Source organism: Pinus tabuliformis, chromosome 9 (assembly GCF_031772625.1).
Source record: "Pinus tabuliformis cultivar Carrire ecotype Pingquan chromosome 9, CPIR1, whole genome shotgun sequence".
NCBI classification, from domain to species: Eukaryota; Viridiplantae; Streptophyta; class Pinopsida; order Pinales; family Pinaceae; genus Pinus; species Pinus tabuliformis.
Window position 1 is genome coordinate 124,799,699 of NC_142307.1, and position 17,834 is coordinate 124,817,532.

Genomic DNA, 17,834 nt, shown 5'->3' on the forward strand with positions numbered 1-17,834 from the left:
TTTCTGGAAATTTTGACATGTAACATTGGTTGAGAGTTGAAGACTCATATGCGTGACCTAGGTGTGATTTAAATAACATAGAATCATGTTGACACCTTATCCTTCCAAACCCTTGTGGCCAAATCTTAACTAGAGGGGTGGAAGTATGTCAACCTTAGAGGTCGCTGCATGAATAAGATTTTATTGTAGGAAGCTACAAGAACTGAAATCATAACCATCATCAACAAAACCATTCATAATCTTCTTTAATTCATTAAAAATAAAGGAAATAAATGGAAATTAGCTACTTTATCACTTGTAATTTTGTTGCGATATATTTATGAAGAAACATGGTAAGAGTGGTAATGAAGAGGTGAAGGGGAGAGCTAAAATGATAAAATATGGGTTTTTAAAATGATGAAAGAGGGGACAACATGATTCAACACACTTTATCACAACTTTTAGTCACAAAAAAGGGATTTTCTAATCAATTATTAGATCACTAGTAAGTTACGTATGTTAATTATGAGAATGGTTGAAGCTTTATTGATATGCCTCTAAGATTTGAGCCCTTCTATATATGAGAATTTTTTGGTAATACTTTGATATGTATTTTCTATAATTGCACAAGTGTGAATTGAATTTGATGTGCCAATTGAAAGTTATGGTAACTTTCCTAAAGGTTTATTATTTTTGGCCATTTTCCACGAGCAAACTTATATAGCATGCCATGCGATAAATTCTTTAAATATAATTTGGAAATTTGTATCTGAGGTAATTCTATATGTCTATTGAAATCCTTGAAGATTTCACGATTTGAAAAGTCCAAAACATGAATATATAACAAAAATGCCAAGTTGACATGTTTAAAATTTATTTCAGGACTATTCACAAACCCTAACTTCTACATAGTATGACTTCAAAGGCAAAACAAACTAAATTACGAAAATGCCAAATTGACATGCTTGAAACTAGTTTTAGGAGCATTCAAGAGTTTGGATTTCCTTAGAGCATATATCTGAAATTATACCAAAACAAGATTTAAAATTTGAACCAAATATTCATTGATATTTCACCTCAATGTGGTCCAAGTTTCATGGTTTGAAACCTCATAGAAAAAATATTATAGTGAAAATGTCAAACTAACCTAGTTGAGATTGATTTCAAGAGCATAAAAGACCCTAACTTCCTTGGAATATATCTCCAAAAATATAGTGAACCAAGATTTGAAATTTGAACCAAATATTTTTTGAGATGTCTTCTCATTATTATCTAAGTTTCTCCATCTAAATCCATGTTCCAAAATTTTCAAATTCATCCTCATTACCTCGAAAATGGCACCGAAGTTTAATTTCTAGAAATTATGGCGTGTGAGATTGATTAAGAGCTGCAGGCTCACACACATGATATGTGTGTGATCTAAAAAACATAGAATCATGATGACACCTTATCTTTCAAAACCCATGTGGCCAAATCTTAACTGGAGGGGTATAAGTATGTCAACCTTAGACGTTGCTACATGAATATAAATCTACTATAAGAAGCTACAAGAACTAAAATAACAACCATCATTAGCAAAACCAACCATAATATTCTTTAATTCATGAAATAAAAATTATCTACTTTATGACTTCTAAGTTTTTTACAATATACTTATGATTAAATGTGTTAGGTCCCTATAATACTAGTGTATTCCCTTATTATTATTATTTTCATTGTACCCCTTACTTTTATTGTTGCTCCCATGTGGTCCCCATATTGTTATTAGTGTGCCTTATAAAAGCCCACTATTGTAATTGTTGTGCCCTTACATTATTATTGTTATGTCGACTCTGATTATATTGTGACCCTTAGACCCCTATATATAGAAAGGAGGTCTTGTCATTTGTATCATACAAGAATTGTTCATTTATGTAATGTAAAGGAGGTTTCCCCCTCAAAGAGGCCACATTTTAATTTGTTCATCTATCTCTTTCTTCTATTTTGTGAGTTGGTTGCATAACAATTGGTATTAGAGCTTTAGATTCTAGTGTTTTGCTGCTTCAAATAGTTCATCATGGACTTTTCGCTATAACTTGTTTTATACGAATCTTCAGAGGTTGAAATTTAAACCCATTTGAGATGAAATTGTGATGAACCATGTGACAAAATTTCAGATCTTTTCTCGCTATATTTTAGGAGATATGTACTAAGCAAGTTAAGGTTTTTGAAGGCTCTCGAATTGGATCTCAAATAGGTCACCTTGGGAAAATCATCATAACTTTCTCTCTGAGCATCTGATTCAAATTTCGTAAAAATTGGCAGAAAAAAAATGAACTTTAGTTTGTTGGTTATTAGTTTCAGAATCGAAGGTCGACACAGTGACACATGGGACGTCGTACAATTTCGTTCTACTGAACCAGTCTATAATTAGGTCATCGCAGGAGATTGGGAATAACTCTTTCTTTGGTAATCCAATTGCGATCAAAATTGTGGGGTTGGAAATAAGACTCAGAGATCTATCACAAGATGAAAGTGCAGAAATTGGATATCCAAAATTACAGAGTTACAGACATTTCAAGATCTAGCTCATACAAAGCGGAAGAGAATGTGTGTAGTTTTTTTTTTTTTTTTGCATAAGCCTTGTTTGAGAAAGTAGTTTGAAGTGATTCAAAGGGAATTGTGAAGCATAATTATCATTCATTTATGAAACAAAGAAAGAAAATGGAAACACCTAGTAAGAAACCTGAAATCTCTACTATGACACATGAATAAGAGGAAGAAATGCAACATGATATATCAAAATTACGAGATCAAGTGCAATGAATTTCGTTCTCACAAAAAGTAACTGAAGCTAAGATAGATGGTTTAAGGAATGGAATGTAAGCTGAGATGGATGGCATGGAAGCTAAGATGGACGGCATGGAATCTAAGATGGATGGTATAGAAGCAAAAATTAAAGGCAACATGGAAGATTTGAAGATAGATTTGACAAAGTTGCTACAAGAAATGCTTACTAATGGTGAAAGGGTAGTAAAGGAAACTCGTGATGAGAACAAAAGAAATGTTAGTCATGATTTCATAGACTCTAACATTGGATTGAAGACCCGCCATGTTCCAAATATAGATATGAGGAAGTGAACAAAAGAAATGTTAGTCATGATTTCATAGACTCTAACATTGGATTGAAGACCCGCCATGTTCCAAATATAGATATGAGGAAGTTTGATGGCAAGGATCCGTAACATGGATACTACAGATGGAGAAATATTTCGATCTCCATTATGTGTAAAGCACACAAAAGGTATGCATTGAAACTTTATATTTGGAACCTAATAATTTTGTATGGTATCAATGGATTTTCTCTCGTAGACAAATTTTCACTTGGGAAATTTTTATGGAAGAAATGATAGCACATTATGAGGATACAAAAAGAAACACTTTTTTTAGCCAATTGATAAATCTCAAACAAAAAGGGTTCAATGGTGGAGCACATCGAGGACTTCCAAAAATTGAATATAAGGGTAAAATATATTCCAGAGGAGCATAGGATTGATGTGTTCACAGGGCTTTAAAGGATAACATCCAACATGAGGTTCACCTTTCAGAACTTGATTCATTAGAGAAGGCATTTAGGTTGGCAAGAAAAATTGCAAAATTATGGCAACAAGGAAGCCTACCACTCACAACTATAAAGATGGAAGTGTTGTTGACCCTAGCCTTCCACAACCTACAAGGTTGAAACCACAACAATTGGAAGAAAAAATAGAAAAAAGGCTTTGTTACAGTTGTGATAACAAATACACTAAAGGTCATAAGTGTGCTGACAAGAAATTAATTTTACATAGATTGTGAAGAGGAGGAAGAAAAGGAACAAGAAACATCAAGAGAAGAGGATACACACCAGGAAAAAACCATAGAGAAAGAAGAAATAAATCCAACCATATCTTGTAATGCATTGTCCAGAATTACCACTCCTCAAACTATCAAGATATAAGGACATATTAAGAAGGATAAGGTAATAATGTTGATTGATTCAGGCAGTACCCATAATTTTATTCATTGTAAGATAGCCAAGGAATTGAGTTGCTTCCTATATCCAACACTAGAGTGTTAAGTGATGGTTTCAAATGGAGGAGCCATAAATTGCTCTGGAAAGTTCCATAATATCAAGATATCCATGGGAGAATATGTGTTGAATAGTCCAATGATTTCCATTCCAATGGGTGGTGATGATGTTGTACTAGGAGTCCAATGGCTACAATATTTGGGTACGATAAATTTTAATCTTCAAGAAATTTTCATGAAATTTGTTTTAGAAGGAAAGGAAGCTAAATTAAGGGGTATCATAGGAAAACCAGGAAACATAATAAGCTCTAATGACATGACAAAGCTTCTAAATAAAGAACAACGAGGTGTAATTGCATATGTTTGCTAGAGGTTCCCACATTGGAATCATCTATTTCTCCAGATCTCCAAAAAGTCTTAGACAATCATTCTAGGGTATTTGAGACTCCCAAATTCCTCCCACCTATTCATGATCATGATCATGATATTCATTTGATTCCAGGAAGTGTTTCTCCAAACATTAGGCCTTACAGATATTCCTATGCCCAAAAGAATGAAATTGAACGTATGGTTGCAAAAATGCTAGAGGCTGGTATAATTCAACCTAGTCAAAGTTCTTTCTCTGCTCTAGTAGTATTGGTGCACAAAAAGGATGTATCATGGCGCATGTGTTCAGATTATATGGAGCTCAAAAAGCTCAATATTAAAGATAAATTCCCCATTCCTGTCATTGATGAATTATTGGATGAATTGCATGGAGAAATTTATGTCACCAGGTTAGACCTCCGTTCAGGATATCATCAAATCAGAATGAAGATTGAAAATTTTTTTAAAACATCATTTAGAACTCATGAGGGTCATTATGAATTTTCGGTCATGCCTTTGGCCTTACCAATGCACCTTCTACATTTCAAGGTTTGATGAATTCCATTTTCAAACCCTTGCTTAGAAAATTTGTGTTAGTATTTTTTGATGATACACTAATCTACAACAGGTCTTGGAAGGATCATGTTCAACATGTTGACAAAGTGGTCAAACTATTGGAGGAGAAACAATTATATGCAAAAACCTCCAAATGTTTCTTTGGAGTATGAGAGATGGAAAATCCCCAAATCCATAAAGATTCTGCAAGGATCTCGAGTTGATAGGTTATTATCACAAGTTTGTTAAGAATTATGGGAGAATAGAGACACCTCTAACAACATTACTGAAGAAAGATGCATTTTCTTGGATTCTAGAAGCAATGAGGGCCTTTGAACATCTTAAAGAGGAAATGTGCCAAACACCAATCTTAGCTATGCTAGACTTCACAAAAACCTTTATTGTGGAATGTGATGCCTCGGAAAATGGAATTGGTGTTGTTTTAATGCAAGAAGAAAGACCCATTATTTTTTCAAGTCGTCCAATCAAAGGAAAATATTTACACAAAGGTATTTATGAGAAGGAAATGTTTGAAATACTACATGCACTTAAGAAATGGTGACCTTACCTAATGGAAAGACACTTCAAGGTAAAACCAGATCATGATAGTCTTAAATACTTTATAGAATGAATATTATCTTCAGAAGAGAAACAAAAATGGGTCACAAGGATGTTGGGTTATGACTTTGAAATCATCTACAAAAAAGGGAAGCAAAATGTTGTTGCAGATGCACTCTCAAGAAAAGATGAGGATGTGGAAGTATTTGTTGTGGGGAAAAATGCCTATTTAGGACGATCATATCCACCTAAGGTGTGACAGCGCCTTAGCAACAAACGAATACAGCTATCATGATTTCTTCCTTTATGAAATATGAAAGAGAGGAGATCGGCAGACTTACCGTTATCTTCCGGTTGTCCCTCGAACTAGATCCTCTTTTCTTTGTGTGTCCACAGCTACTTGCCTCCTCGCTCGATCAAGAGAACAGCTACTTGAATCCCACGAGATCACAAGAGAACAACTACCTGTGACAAGAGAACAACTACTTGCAACAAGAGAAGAACACAATACAAAGGCAAATATACATATTCATAAATGATTCAGGATTAGAAGTAAATCAAATATACTAATGCAATTACACAAAATACACCAGCATATAGGAAAGAATCAAGATAGCTTTATTGAAAGTAACAGGGTTCAGGAAGAGATACAACCCATAGGGCTCCAACCCAGCATCTCCTTCCCAGCAGAATGGAATTCCTTCTTCAGCTCCTTTCAAAGCATAACACACCCAATATTTCTAGCCCCAAACCAACAACAATTCTTTGCAAATACCAAATTCCAGCCTCCTTGATCTCATGTAGAAGAGATCTATATATAGGGATATTGGAGAGAGGATGAGTGAGCTTGAGACTGGTCTGAGACTGACTAGTGTCCTCTCCCACTTCAGTTCTTGAGTCCACTTGGAGGTTCTTGCTTCCACTTGGAGATTTGGAACCTCTTACTCATCACCAGTCGAATTCCCTGATCCAAGTGTCATTTTGGAAGCTTCCTGGGCATTGACACCTTGAGGAATGACTCTACCACTTGTCCAAACTCGCTCAGCACAGGTAGCCTTCTTTGCAGTTGACATTCAACGCAGGTAGACAGTGGAGCAGTTGACATTCAGCGCAGATGCTCAGTGGAGCAGTTGACATGATCCAGAATTGCCTTGTTTTTGAGTGTTTTCAGGTGGAGAACTTTTGTTAAGTGCTGTGGTTTGCTGGCCTTGTTCCTTTAGGGGTAGGAAAAACATGTTTAGGGACTTTGGATCCCTTGCTTATTGACATTTCATGCTCAGTGATGCAAGGCACAAAAATGTCTATAACAGTTGCCCCCTAAAGTATGAGGCCGTTTATCGGGTGAAATGCTTTATCCAGGAGGGTCCGAAGTTCATCCATCTGCTGGGAGGAGACCTGTAATAAAATACAATACAATACATTATGATTCATACTGCTTTCATGATCTAGCTGAGGCGGGCATTCCCATGCTCAGCTTTATAAATTCATTTTTGTACATGGAACAGACGATCGTCTGATGGTAGACTGATAATTTTGGTGAAATTATCATCCTTTGAGTAGGATGATCATCTGCTGCAATGATGTACATGTCAAATGTCTCTATTTTTCCTGAATATATATCGCAGCCCGGATGGATGAAACTAGATCCGGGGTCTTCAAACTCGTTCGATCTTCACTCTAAGTACAAGTCGATCCATGTGATAATTGCGCTGAAGTCGAACATGGAAAGACATCGCTTGATTACCGGTCAATGATGTAAACCGTTAACAAGCGCGAGAGGAATCACCGATAATGATAATGACCCTCAAGGTACTGCAGTACAATTCACGTGGTGTGAATAAAGGACTTGGCGTCGAACACCACGCAAAATCTTCTGGTCGAAGGTCATTGATGTATACCTGTCGCCGGAAGTGAGAAACTTGCCATTGAGGCATGCAAGCTTCAAAGTACTGAAGGGGTTGTTCCTAGATCAACTCCTTGGATAATGAGCTGATGTCGACAAGGAGCAATCCGTCAAAGGAGGGCCTTAATGAATCCCACATCAGTGACACGGAACGGAGCTAATGATTTTAATGGAGGTGAAAACAATCTGTGACATCTAATTCAGGGTGGCGGTCATGAATGGATGAAGGATAATGTATGGCAGTGGATGGGACCCGGTTGACTCTTTCTGAACGACTTCTCTTGAACATATGGCGACACTGATGCGATGGATCGGTAGCATTACCCCAAATATGGATGGTATGGCAAGACCATGGTGATGTGACCGGTGAATGAAACAACCCAACCCGAATGTGATACGGAGGAAAAGTGTCATGTTCAAGAGCGACCTGTTACCATCAAATTTTTCTTGATTTTTCCCAATTTTTCCCCAGTCATTGCTGACCAGTACCTCTTTATTTTTGCCAAGCTTGAGGAGGATAACATATGCTTGTTCTATAACCTGCCCTTCGGGCAAGCCCATCGCTATGTTTTAACAAGCCTAGCGATAGTGAAACTCGTTCTCCTCGAAAGACAAGTTTGTCACTATTTAATAATTTTAATGAGTCTAACGACAAGGATAACTCGGTCCTTTTCATTTTTAGAGAGTCTGAAAAGGTACATAAAGTTAACTCCAAAATTCCTTTTTCGTCATCTAATCCCTTAAGTCCGAAAAAGTATAAAACAATACAAAAGGGATGAGTTTTCGATAACTTTAACGAGCCGAATAAAACAAGCGCTCGACCTTTTTGTGCAATAATCCCTCAGGTCCAAAAAGATTAAAATCTAGAGGAGGGATAGCTCTTCTAGTCCTTTAACGAGCTGGAAGGCCAAAACTCGGCAATCTTTTCATATTTTACGAGTCAGTTGAAAAGAGCTTAAAGAAGACTCGTCTTTTGAGGAACGAGTGATAAACAGGGATAGCAACTGATTCCAGGTACAGGTTGGAATTTTCCAATCACGGCAGTGTCACGAGGATGGCTAGGTGAAATCACTCTTCGCAGCTGTTCCTCAAAAGGGGTAAACAATCATATGGAGGTGAACGATCGACCAAATGAAAATGGAGGTGGCAGGTGCAAACACGACCAAGGCTTTTATGGCTGATAAATTTACGATCACAGCGGTTATTTACCGGGATAGGTTCATTTTTTATTTAAAAATGAGCTTAAACTCTGGAGGAAACATTTCTCACTACTTATATTTATTTTTTAACGAGCATGAAGACCGCGTTAAAACTGCTCGGACCTTGCGTTTATTTTTTAACGAGCATGAACTTTATGCTAAAACTACTCGATTACCCAGTCTTTTGATAAGAGTGTCTCATGAAAGATCCCATTTTTTATAGAGCTTGCGCCTTACCAAAGCTATGCTCACTCTCCTTTCTTTATGCAAGTTCGGAAACGGCTAATCCTACGAGTTTAAAGGGTTAGACCTACAGGTTTAAAGGGAGGACCTAAAAATTTTAAAAAATAAATAGTCGCCCCTTGCTTGCACTCCAAAAGGTTTGCATGCCCCCAGGTATAAAACAGAGTTTCAAGGTTACCTCTACTTACCCTTCGCCAAAACATTTATTTTAATCGAGAGAGGCTGACCTATTTCAGGTTACCCAAAGATTGTCTCATTACTCTTTCAAACAAAACACTTCCTCGGCAATGTCTACCGAAATAGACAAGGGTGAATGACTGGTGCCAAACACGTAACTTTGACAAAAGAATCTTATTCTAGAACAACCCCTCTTCCATCCACGGACGGGGTACGGACTAGTCATATTCTCCCGCGGAAACCTATCCTATACCCAAAGTTTCCCTGCCGAAGCAGGCCAGGATGCATGCCCCCTGGGTTCCAGTCATATCCTCCTGGATTACTCGCGCTCATCAGGAGGACGGACCGTGGGTTGAGACACTTCTTGCATGAATAGACCATTTAGGGATGGCACATGACTATTTGCGATGTGTGATCCAGGAAACGAAAGTTGGTCTACGAGCTTGACCATTCTTCCTTCATGTGGAAAACACATTACTCTAAAGAGTGAGGAGACTACAGCTCCCATGCAATATATATAGTCTCGTCCAAGGAGTAGGTTATAATCCAAGGGTCCTTGAACGACCATCATGTTCATTTGAACGGTCTTCCCTTTCAATGTTATAGGCACATTGGGGAGGATCCCTAAAGGTCGACTGGTTCCTTTATCAAAACCTGATAGATTTCTCATCTCAGGTAAGAGTGCTGGCGAACCAAGCGCTCTGCAAGCAATAGAGGAAAGGATACTCACAGATGCCCCCTCATCAATGATAGTGCCAGCCATTACCATTCTGTATATTTGACAAATAATTCTGAATGGCACACTAGCTGGCAACCGGGGTCTGCCTAGTTGGTTCCAATCAAAGGACACAACCAGGTTGCTTGGTGGTGGGACTAAATATACGGCCGGATAACGCTCTGATGAACTTCCTTCCTGTGACAAAGGAATGGTGGCATTGCCCCCTTGATCATCAGAGTCAATGCTGATGAAGAGAACTTGGACGGTGTCGTCTGTATTCTCCTCTGTGATGGTGTCATTCGAAGATGGAGCCTCTGAAGGCAAAACCGGGTCAACTGCCGTATTAACCTTTTGACTTTCGTCAGGCATGGATCCAGATGGTTCTTCTTCAATGACAGGTGCTTCAGCTGACCATCTAAGTGGCTCAGCCGGATTCTCAACTAGTGAGGGACTTGGCAGGAGTCTTTGATATCCAGGAGGAAGATTCGCTCGTAAAATCGAGCGATCTTCCAGAACTCTTTTTGCCTCATCTAAGAAGGGACAACGGTGGATGGCGTGATCGCCTTCACACAGTCTGCAGGGAAATTTAACTTTCCCATTCTGTCCTGGAGCTTCACTCCCACTAGTTGATGGTGAGCAGTCGACATGGCTATCAGAGGTCGATGCTCCCGAATTGTGCAAACGGGGGACCAGTCTCTTAGTATCCATGGGATACAGGGACAATCTCTATGGAAGTGGTCTCCCCTACATATGACGCATGGCGATTTAGGCCTTACGAGTGCGGTGTGTGGATTTTTGTTAGATGACATTTGCTTGCCCCCAGTCACCTTAGGCTCCTTCTTCTTCTTTTCTTTCTTCTTCTTCTCCTTCTTCTCCTTAGGAACCCGATTTTTTGATCGACCAGTTCCGTCAATCGAAGAGGAAGGAGGGGAGGAAGATGAAGTGGAAGGCTGGGAGGCAACTCTTGTCTGATCTAACTGTTGACTCGACTGTTCAGGAGTGGTGGTATTCTGAACGACATTGGTCGAAAAGAGCCAAACTGGTAGGCCAATTGTCAATCCTGGAAGCGACAATGTGGCCATGTGGGGCGCACCAACATCTCCCCAAGAGGAGAAGGGACTAGGATTTCCACCCAAGGGAACTCCTTGGTTGGTGTGCTCTATCTTTTCAACCTAAAGATCAACGCAGGATTAAAGGGTGATTGTTCCGTTTAAAATAAATTGTTAATGACGCTTTTAGACACAACTTGCTTTTTCAGTTTTAAAGAGTCGAGAAAAAGCTAAAGATGACTCTAGTCTCCTTCGATGTTTTAACGAGCCCGAAGTGACAAATGCTCGGATGGACGTTTTCTGTTATAGAGTCTGAAAAAGGCCAAAAGGAACTGCTCTGGAGATCTAGGCAGAGGGTGTGCCAAACCTTTCGCAAAACCACAGAATACTTTTTACAGTACGGGTGGTCGATCTTCGTGAATGCTGTGTTCACTGCATTGTGATTAGTAGGGCGGCCAACATGGCTTCCTAAGGATAAAAGATATATGCCTATAGGGGTCTCCCAATATATACGCGACGGTACGTGGGAGCACAATCCGTATTAGTGCCACCGACTCTCAGGAGGAATAACCCACCTTCTTCGAGATCGACAGTCACTATGTTTAACGACGTCGGAACACGTCTCTAGCCTAGACCTCTATGTTGTGCGTTATGTTACGAAGCGTTGTTAGATTCATTCAGTTTATTTTAGGTTGATCTTTTTAAAGTTTGCCTTTCAAGGTTCACCACGAGATGTATGATACAAATTCCTAAATGCAGTCTAAGATGATAAGCAAGCTTTACAATCTTTCAACTTTGAAAATCGTAGCTACTAAGGGAAAAGAGAGCGACTATCTTTTCTCAAAGAGCAATCATCACACTCTAATGCACTTTCCCTAAATCCAACATGCAAACTTATCAAATTCAAAATGCACAATGCAGGTGTTTGTTTTCACTTTCTTAGTATAAATGCCTACAAAGAAAGCTTTTTGCACAACTTTGAATTTGCTTTTACAATGATCAAAATAAACAAGTTCACTTTCTTCGAAATCAACAAGGGTAGAAGAGATTACAATCACTTTGCGATTTTCGAAATAAAGACTCGTTTTGATACTTTGAAAAGAACAAATTCAAACCAATAAGCAAAAGTAAAACTATAATCAATCTGAACAAACAGCCAATGAGCTCTCTTCTAAGATCACTTTCAATCAGATCTGAATCAAAGGATACAGAAAGACTACTTTACTCATGCAAAGGAAGACTGTAAATGACGCTACAAACACATAAAAACATTCACAATCTTTTTGTACAAAAATTGGGGCGGAATTCAAGCAAAGAAAAGGGTTATCAGACTAGCACCTATACTTGGTTAAAGGCTACAAAAACAGAGATCAAAACAGGGCAAAAAGGGACAAAGAACCCCAGCTGCACAAGGCCACACTGGTTCAACGCAGGTACAACACTGTCAGTTTGACATTTAGCACAGGTAGCCCCTTCTGGACCTGCATTGAAATGCAGACTGCCTTCACAGTGCCTGCGCTAAAGAGAGAAACTCTCGTTTCCCTTGGTTTCTGGGTCACAAAATGCTCAAAAATCAACTATTTCAGGCCAAATCAGAAACACAAGCAAGGTATAAACAGAGGGATGCTTTGATAGGGTACTAAAAACTATCACAAGGATCAATCAAATCATTTGTGGATCTAGTTTAGATCATAGACAAGTCCAACATACTAGATCAAAGCAACAACTTTTACTTTGCATCCGGGAAAGATGCAGTTCAAGATTTGTTGTCATGTTTATGAAGTAAACAAATGACGGAAACACAAATGAAATGAATAAACAAGTTCTTCCCCAGTGGAGTCGCCAATTTGTTGTGGGGAAAAATGCCTATTTAGGACGATCCTATCCACCTAAGGTGTGACAACGCCTTAGCAACAAACGAATACAGCTATCATGATTTCTTCCTTTATGAAATATGAAAGAGAGGAGATCGGCAGACTTACCGTTATCTTCCGGTTGTCCCTCGAACTAGATCCTCTTTTCTTTGTGTGTCCACAGCTACTTGCCTCCTCGCTCGATCAAGAGAACAGCTACTTGAATCCCACGAGATCACAAGAGAACAACTACCTGTGACAAGAGAATAGCTACTTGCAACAAGAGAAGAACACAATACAAAGGCAAATATACATATTCATAAATGATTCAGGATTAGAAGTAAATCAAATATACTAATGCAATTACACAAAATACACCAGCATATAGGAAAGAATCAAGATAGCTTTATTGAAAGTAACAGGGTTCAGGAAGAGATACAACCCATAGGGCTCCAACCCAGCATCTCCTTCCCAGCAGAATGGAATTCCTTCTTCAACTCCTTTCAAAGCATAACACACCCAATATTTCTAGCCCCAAACCAACAACAATTCTTTGCAAATACCAAATTCCAGCCTCCTTGATCTCATGTAGAAGAGATCTATATATAGGGATATTGGAGAGAGGATGAGTCAGCTTGAGACTGGTCTGAGACTGACTAGTGTCCTCTCCCACTTCAGTTCTTGAGTCCACTTGGAGGTTCTTGCTTCCACTTGGAGATTTGGAACCTCTTACTCATCACCAGTCGAATTCCCTGATCCAAGTGTCATTTTGGAAGCTTCCTGGGCATTGACACCTTGAAGAATGACTCTGCCACTTGTCCAAACTCTCTCAGTGCAGGTAGCCTTCTTTGCAGTTGACATTCAACACAGGTAGATAGTGGAGCAGTTGACATTCAGCGCAGATGCTCAGTGGAGCAGTTGACATGATCCAGAATTGCCTTGTTTTTGAGTGTTTTCAGGTGGAGAACTTTTGTTAAGTGTTGTGGTTTGCTGGCCTTGTTCCTTTAGGGGTAGGAACAACATGTTTAGGGACTTTGGATCCCTTGCTTATTGACATTTCATGCTCAGTGATGCAAGGCACAAAAATGTCTATAACAGCATTGCTTTATGCCATTTCTATTATCCAACTAGACTGGATAAACGAAGCAAGGGATGAATGGAAGAATGACAAAGAAGTGTGGGCACTCATTGAAAAGTTGTAGCAAGCTCCCAATGCATCTGATACATTTAGCTAGAAAAATGATTCATTATGGTACAAAGATTGCTTATACCTCTGTAAGAATTCCCAACTCAAACAAAAGATTCTTAGGGAATTGCACACATCTCCCTTAGGATGGCATTCAAGATTTTTAAAAACTTACTATAGGGTTAAGAAGGATGTTTTTTGGGATGGCCTTAAATCTGATATTCAAAAGTTTGTAGCGGAATGTTTGGTTTGCCAACAAAATAAAGTTGAGACAATTAAGACCCCAGGTCTATTACAACCTTTATCCATTCCAAGTCAACGTTGGGAGGAGGGTTCAATGGATTTTATCATAGGTTTACGCATGTCCAGAGGAAAGAGTGTAATCATGGTGGTAGTTGATATACTTAACAAGTATGCACACTTTTTTGCATTATCTCATTCATTTAAAGCTAGTACAGTTGCTACTGCATTTATGGAAACAATTCAAAAGCTACATGGAAACCCAAAGATTATTATAAGTGACAGAGATCATATTTTCACTGGAAATTTTTGGACAAAATCATTTTCTTGTCTGGGTACTCAGTTAGCTCATAGCTCATCTTATCATCCTCAATCTGATGTGCAAATTGAGATAGCGAACAAATTTTTGGAAGGATATCTCCGTTGCTTTATATCTGATAAACAGACACAATGGGTCAAATGGTTGCCTCTTGCTGAATGGTGGTATAACACTTCCTTCCATACTACAACAAAAATGACCACATTTATGGCACTTTATGGATATCATCCACCATCCATCACATCATATTTAAGAGAAAATTATAAGGTCAAACAGTCAAAGATCACATCGAGCATCAACAAAAAGTTCTCCAACTCTTAAAGGATAGCCTCACTTTGGCGTAGAATAGAATGAAACAACAGGCAGATCAACATCATAGCGAAAGAAGTTTTGGTGTAGGTGAATGGGTATTTCTATGGCTATAACCATAGAAACAAATGTCCGTCAAGCAAGTTAAGAAGGATAATAAATTATCACCAAAGTATTATGGTCCATACAAAGTGTTGCAAAAGATTGGTACTATGGCATACAAATTGGAACTTCCTGCATCTTCTCGAGTGCACCCAGTTTTCCATGTTTCATGCTTAAAGAAGGTTATAGGTGACAAGATCCCAGTTAAAACAATATTACCAGAGCTTGACAAGGAAGGAAAAATCATATTAGAACTTGAAGCAGTCACAAAAACAATAACTTGACAGCTGCGAAATAGATTAATTTCAAAGTATCTCATCAAGTGGAAGAACTTACCCACTGAAGAATCTACATGGGAGGATGAGAATGTTATACATAAGCATCCAGAACTACTCCAGCATTGAGGACAACACTTTTTTGAAGGAGAGGGGCATGTTAGGTCCCTATAATACTAGTGTATTCCCTTATTATTATTGCCATTGTACCCCTTATTGTTATTGTTGTTCCCATGTGGTCCCCATATTGTTATTATTGTGCCCCATAGAAGCCCACTATTGTTATTGTTGTGCCCTTACATTATTTTTGTTATGTTGGATATGATTATATTGTGACCCTTAGACCCCTATATATAGAAAGGAGGTCGTGTCATTTGTATCATCCAAGAATTGTTCATTTGTGTAATGTAAAGTAGGTTTCCCCCTCAAAGAGGCTATGTTTTAAGTCGTTTATCTATCTCTTTTTTCTATTTTGTGAGTTGGTTGCATAACAAAACGTGGTGAGAATGGTAATGAATAGGTGAAGCGGTGAGGTAAAATGATAAATTATGGGTGTTTTAAATTGTGAAAGAGAGGAAAAAATTATGAATCAACACTATCACAATTTTCAGTTACAAAAAATGGATTTTCTAATCAACTTCTAGATCACTATTAAGTTACATACCTTAATTCGAAGAATATCAGAATGGTTGAAGTTTTATTGATATATCTCTGAGATTTGAGCCCTTCCAAATATGAGAATTTCTTCAATAATACTCTAATATGTCATTTATATAATTCCACAAGTGTGAAATGAATTTGATGTTCCAATTGAAAGTTATGGTAACTTTCTTAAAACTTGCTTATTTTTGGCATTTTCTTGCTAGCAAAATTGTATAGCATTACACGTCTGCAATTCTTCAAATATAATTAGGAAATTTGAACCTAAGGTACTTCTATATGTCTATTCAAATCCTTGAAGATTTCACAGTTTGAAAAGTCCCAAACATGAATATATAAAAGAAACACCAATTTGACTTATTTTAAATTTATTTCAAGACTATTCACAAACTCTAACTTATATAGAGTATAACTTCAAAGGCATAACGAGCTAAATTATGAAAATTCCAAAATGACCTAGTTGAAACTAATTTCAAGAGAATTCAAGAGTTTGGAATTCCTTAGAGCATATATTTGAAATTATAGCAAACCAAAATCTAAAATTTGAACCAAATGTTCACTGATATTTCATATCAACTTGGCTCAAATTTAATAGTTTGAAACCTCTTAGAAAAAAGTTGTAATAAAAATGCCGATCTGACCTAGTTAGGAGTGATTTCAAGAGCATTCAAAAATCCTAACTTCCTTGGAAGATACCTCTAAGACTCTAGCAAACCAAGATTTGAAATTTGAACCAAATATTTCACGAGATGTCTTCTCAATATTCTCCAAGTTTCACCATATGAATACATGTTCCAAAAATTTCAGATTCATCCTCATTACCTTGTAAATTGCACTCGAAGTTGACTTTTTGGAAATTTTGACGTGTAACATTGATTAAGATTTTCATACCTTCACATGTGACCTGGGTGTGATCTAAACAAAATATAATCATGTTGACACCTTACCCTTCAAAACCCATGTGGCTGAATCTTAACTGGAGGGGTGGAAGTATGTTAAACTTGGAGGTTGATGCAAGAATATGAATCTACTATAGGAAGTTATAGGAACTGAAATCACAACCATCATTAGCAAAACGAATCATAATATTCTTTAATCCATTAAAAATAAAGGAAATAAATGGAAATTAGCTACTTTATCACTTGTAAGCTTGTTGCAGTATATTTATGAAGAAGCATGGTAAGAATGGTAATGAATGGGTGAAGGGGTGAGGTAAAATGATAAAATATGGGTGTTTAAATGGTGAAAGAGAGGATAAAATGATGATTCAAACACTATTTATCACAACTTTTAGTCAAGAAAAAAAAGGGATTTTTTAATCAACAATTAGATCACTAGCATGTTACGTACCTTAATTTGTATAAGATCAGAATGGCTAAAGTTTTATTGACATATCTCTTAGATTTGAGCCCTTGTATATCTGAGAATTTGTCCGATAATTCTATGATATGTCTTTTCTAAACTTCCACAAGTGTGAACTAAATTTGATGTGCCAACTGAAATTTATGGTAACTTTCACAAAACTTGCTTTTTTTGGCCTTTTTCCATGAGCAAACTTGTATAGAGTGCCACGTGTGCCATTCTTCAAATATAATTATGAAATTTGTACCTGAGGTACTTCTATATGTCTATTGAAATCCCTAAATATTTCATGGCCTTAAAAGTCCCAAACTTGAAAATATATCAAAAACACCATGTCGACTTGTTTAAATTTTATTTAAGGACTATTCACAAACCTTAACTTCTACAGAGTATAACTTCAAGGGTATAGGAAACTAAATAATGAAAACTCCAAATTGACCTATTTGAAAATGATTTTAGGAGCATTTAGGAGTTTGGAATTCCTTAGAACATATATATGAAATTATAGAAAACCAAGAACTATAATTTGAACAAAATTTTCATTGATATTTCACGTTAAATTGGTCCATGTTTTATGGTTGAAAACCTCATATAACTTTTTTTATAGCAAAAATGCTAAACTAACCTAGTTGAGATCATTTCAGATTCATCCTCATTACCTCATACATTGCTCCCAAAGTTGACTTTTTGTAAATTTTGACATGTAACATTGATTGAGAGTTGCAGACTCACAC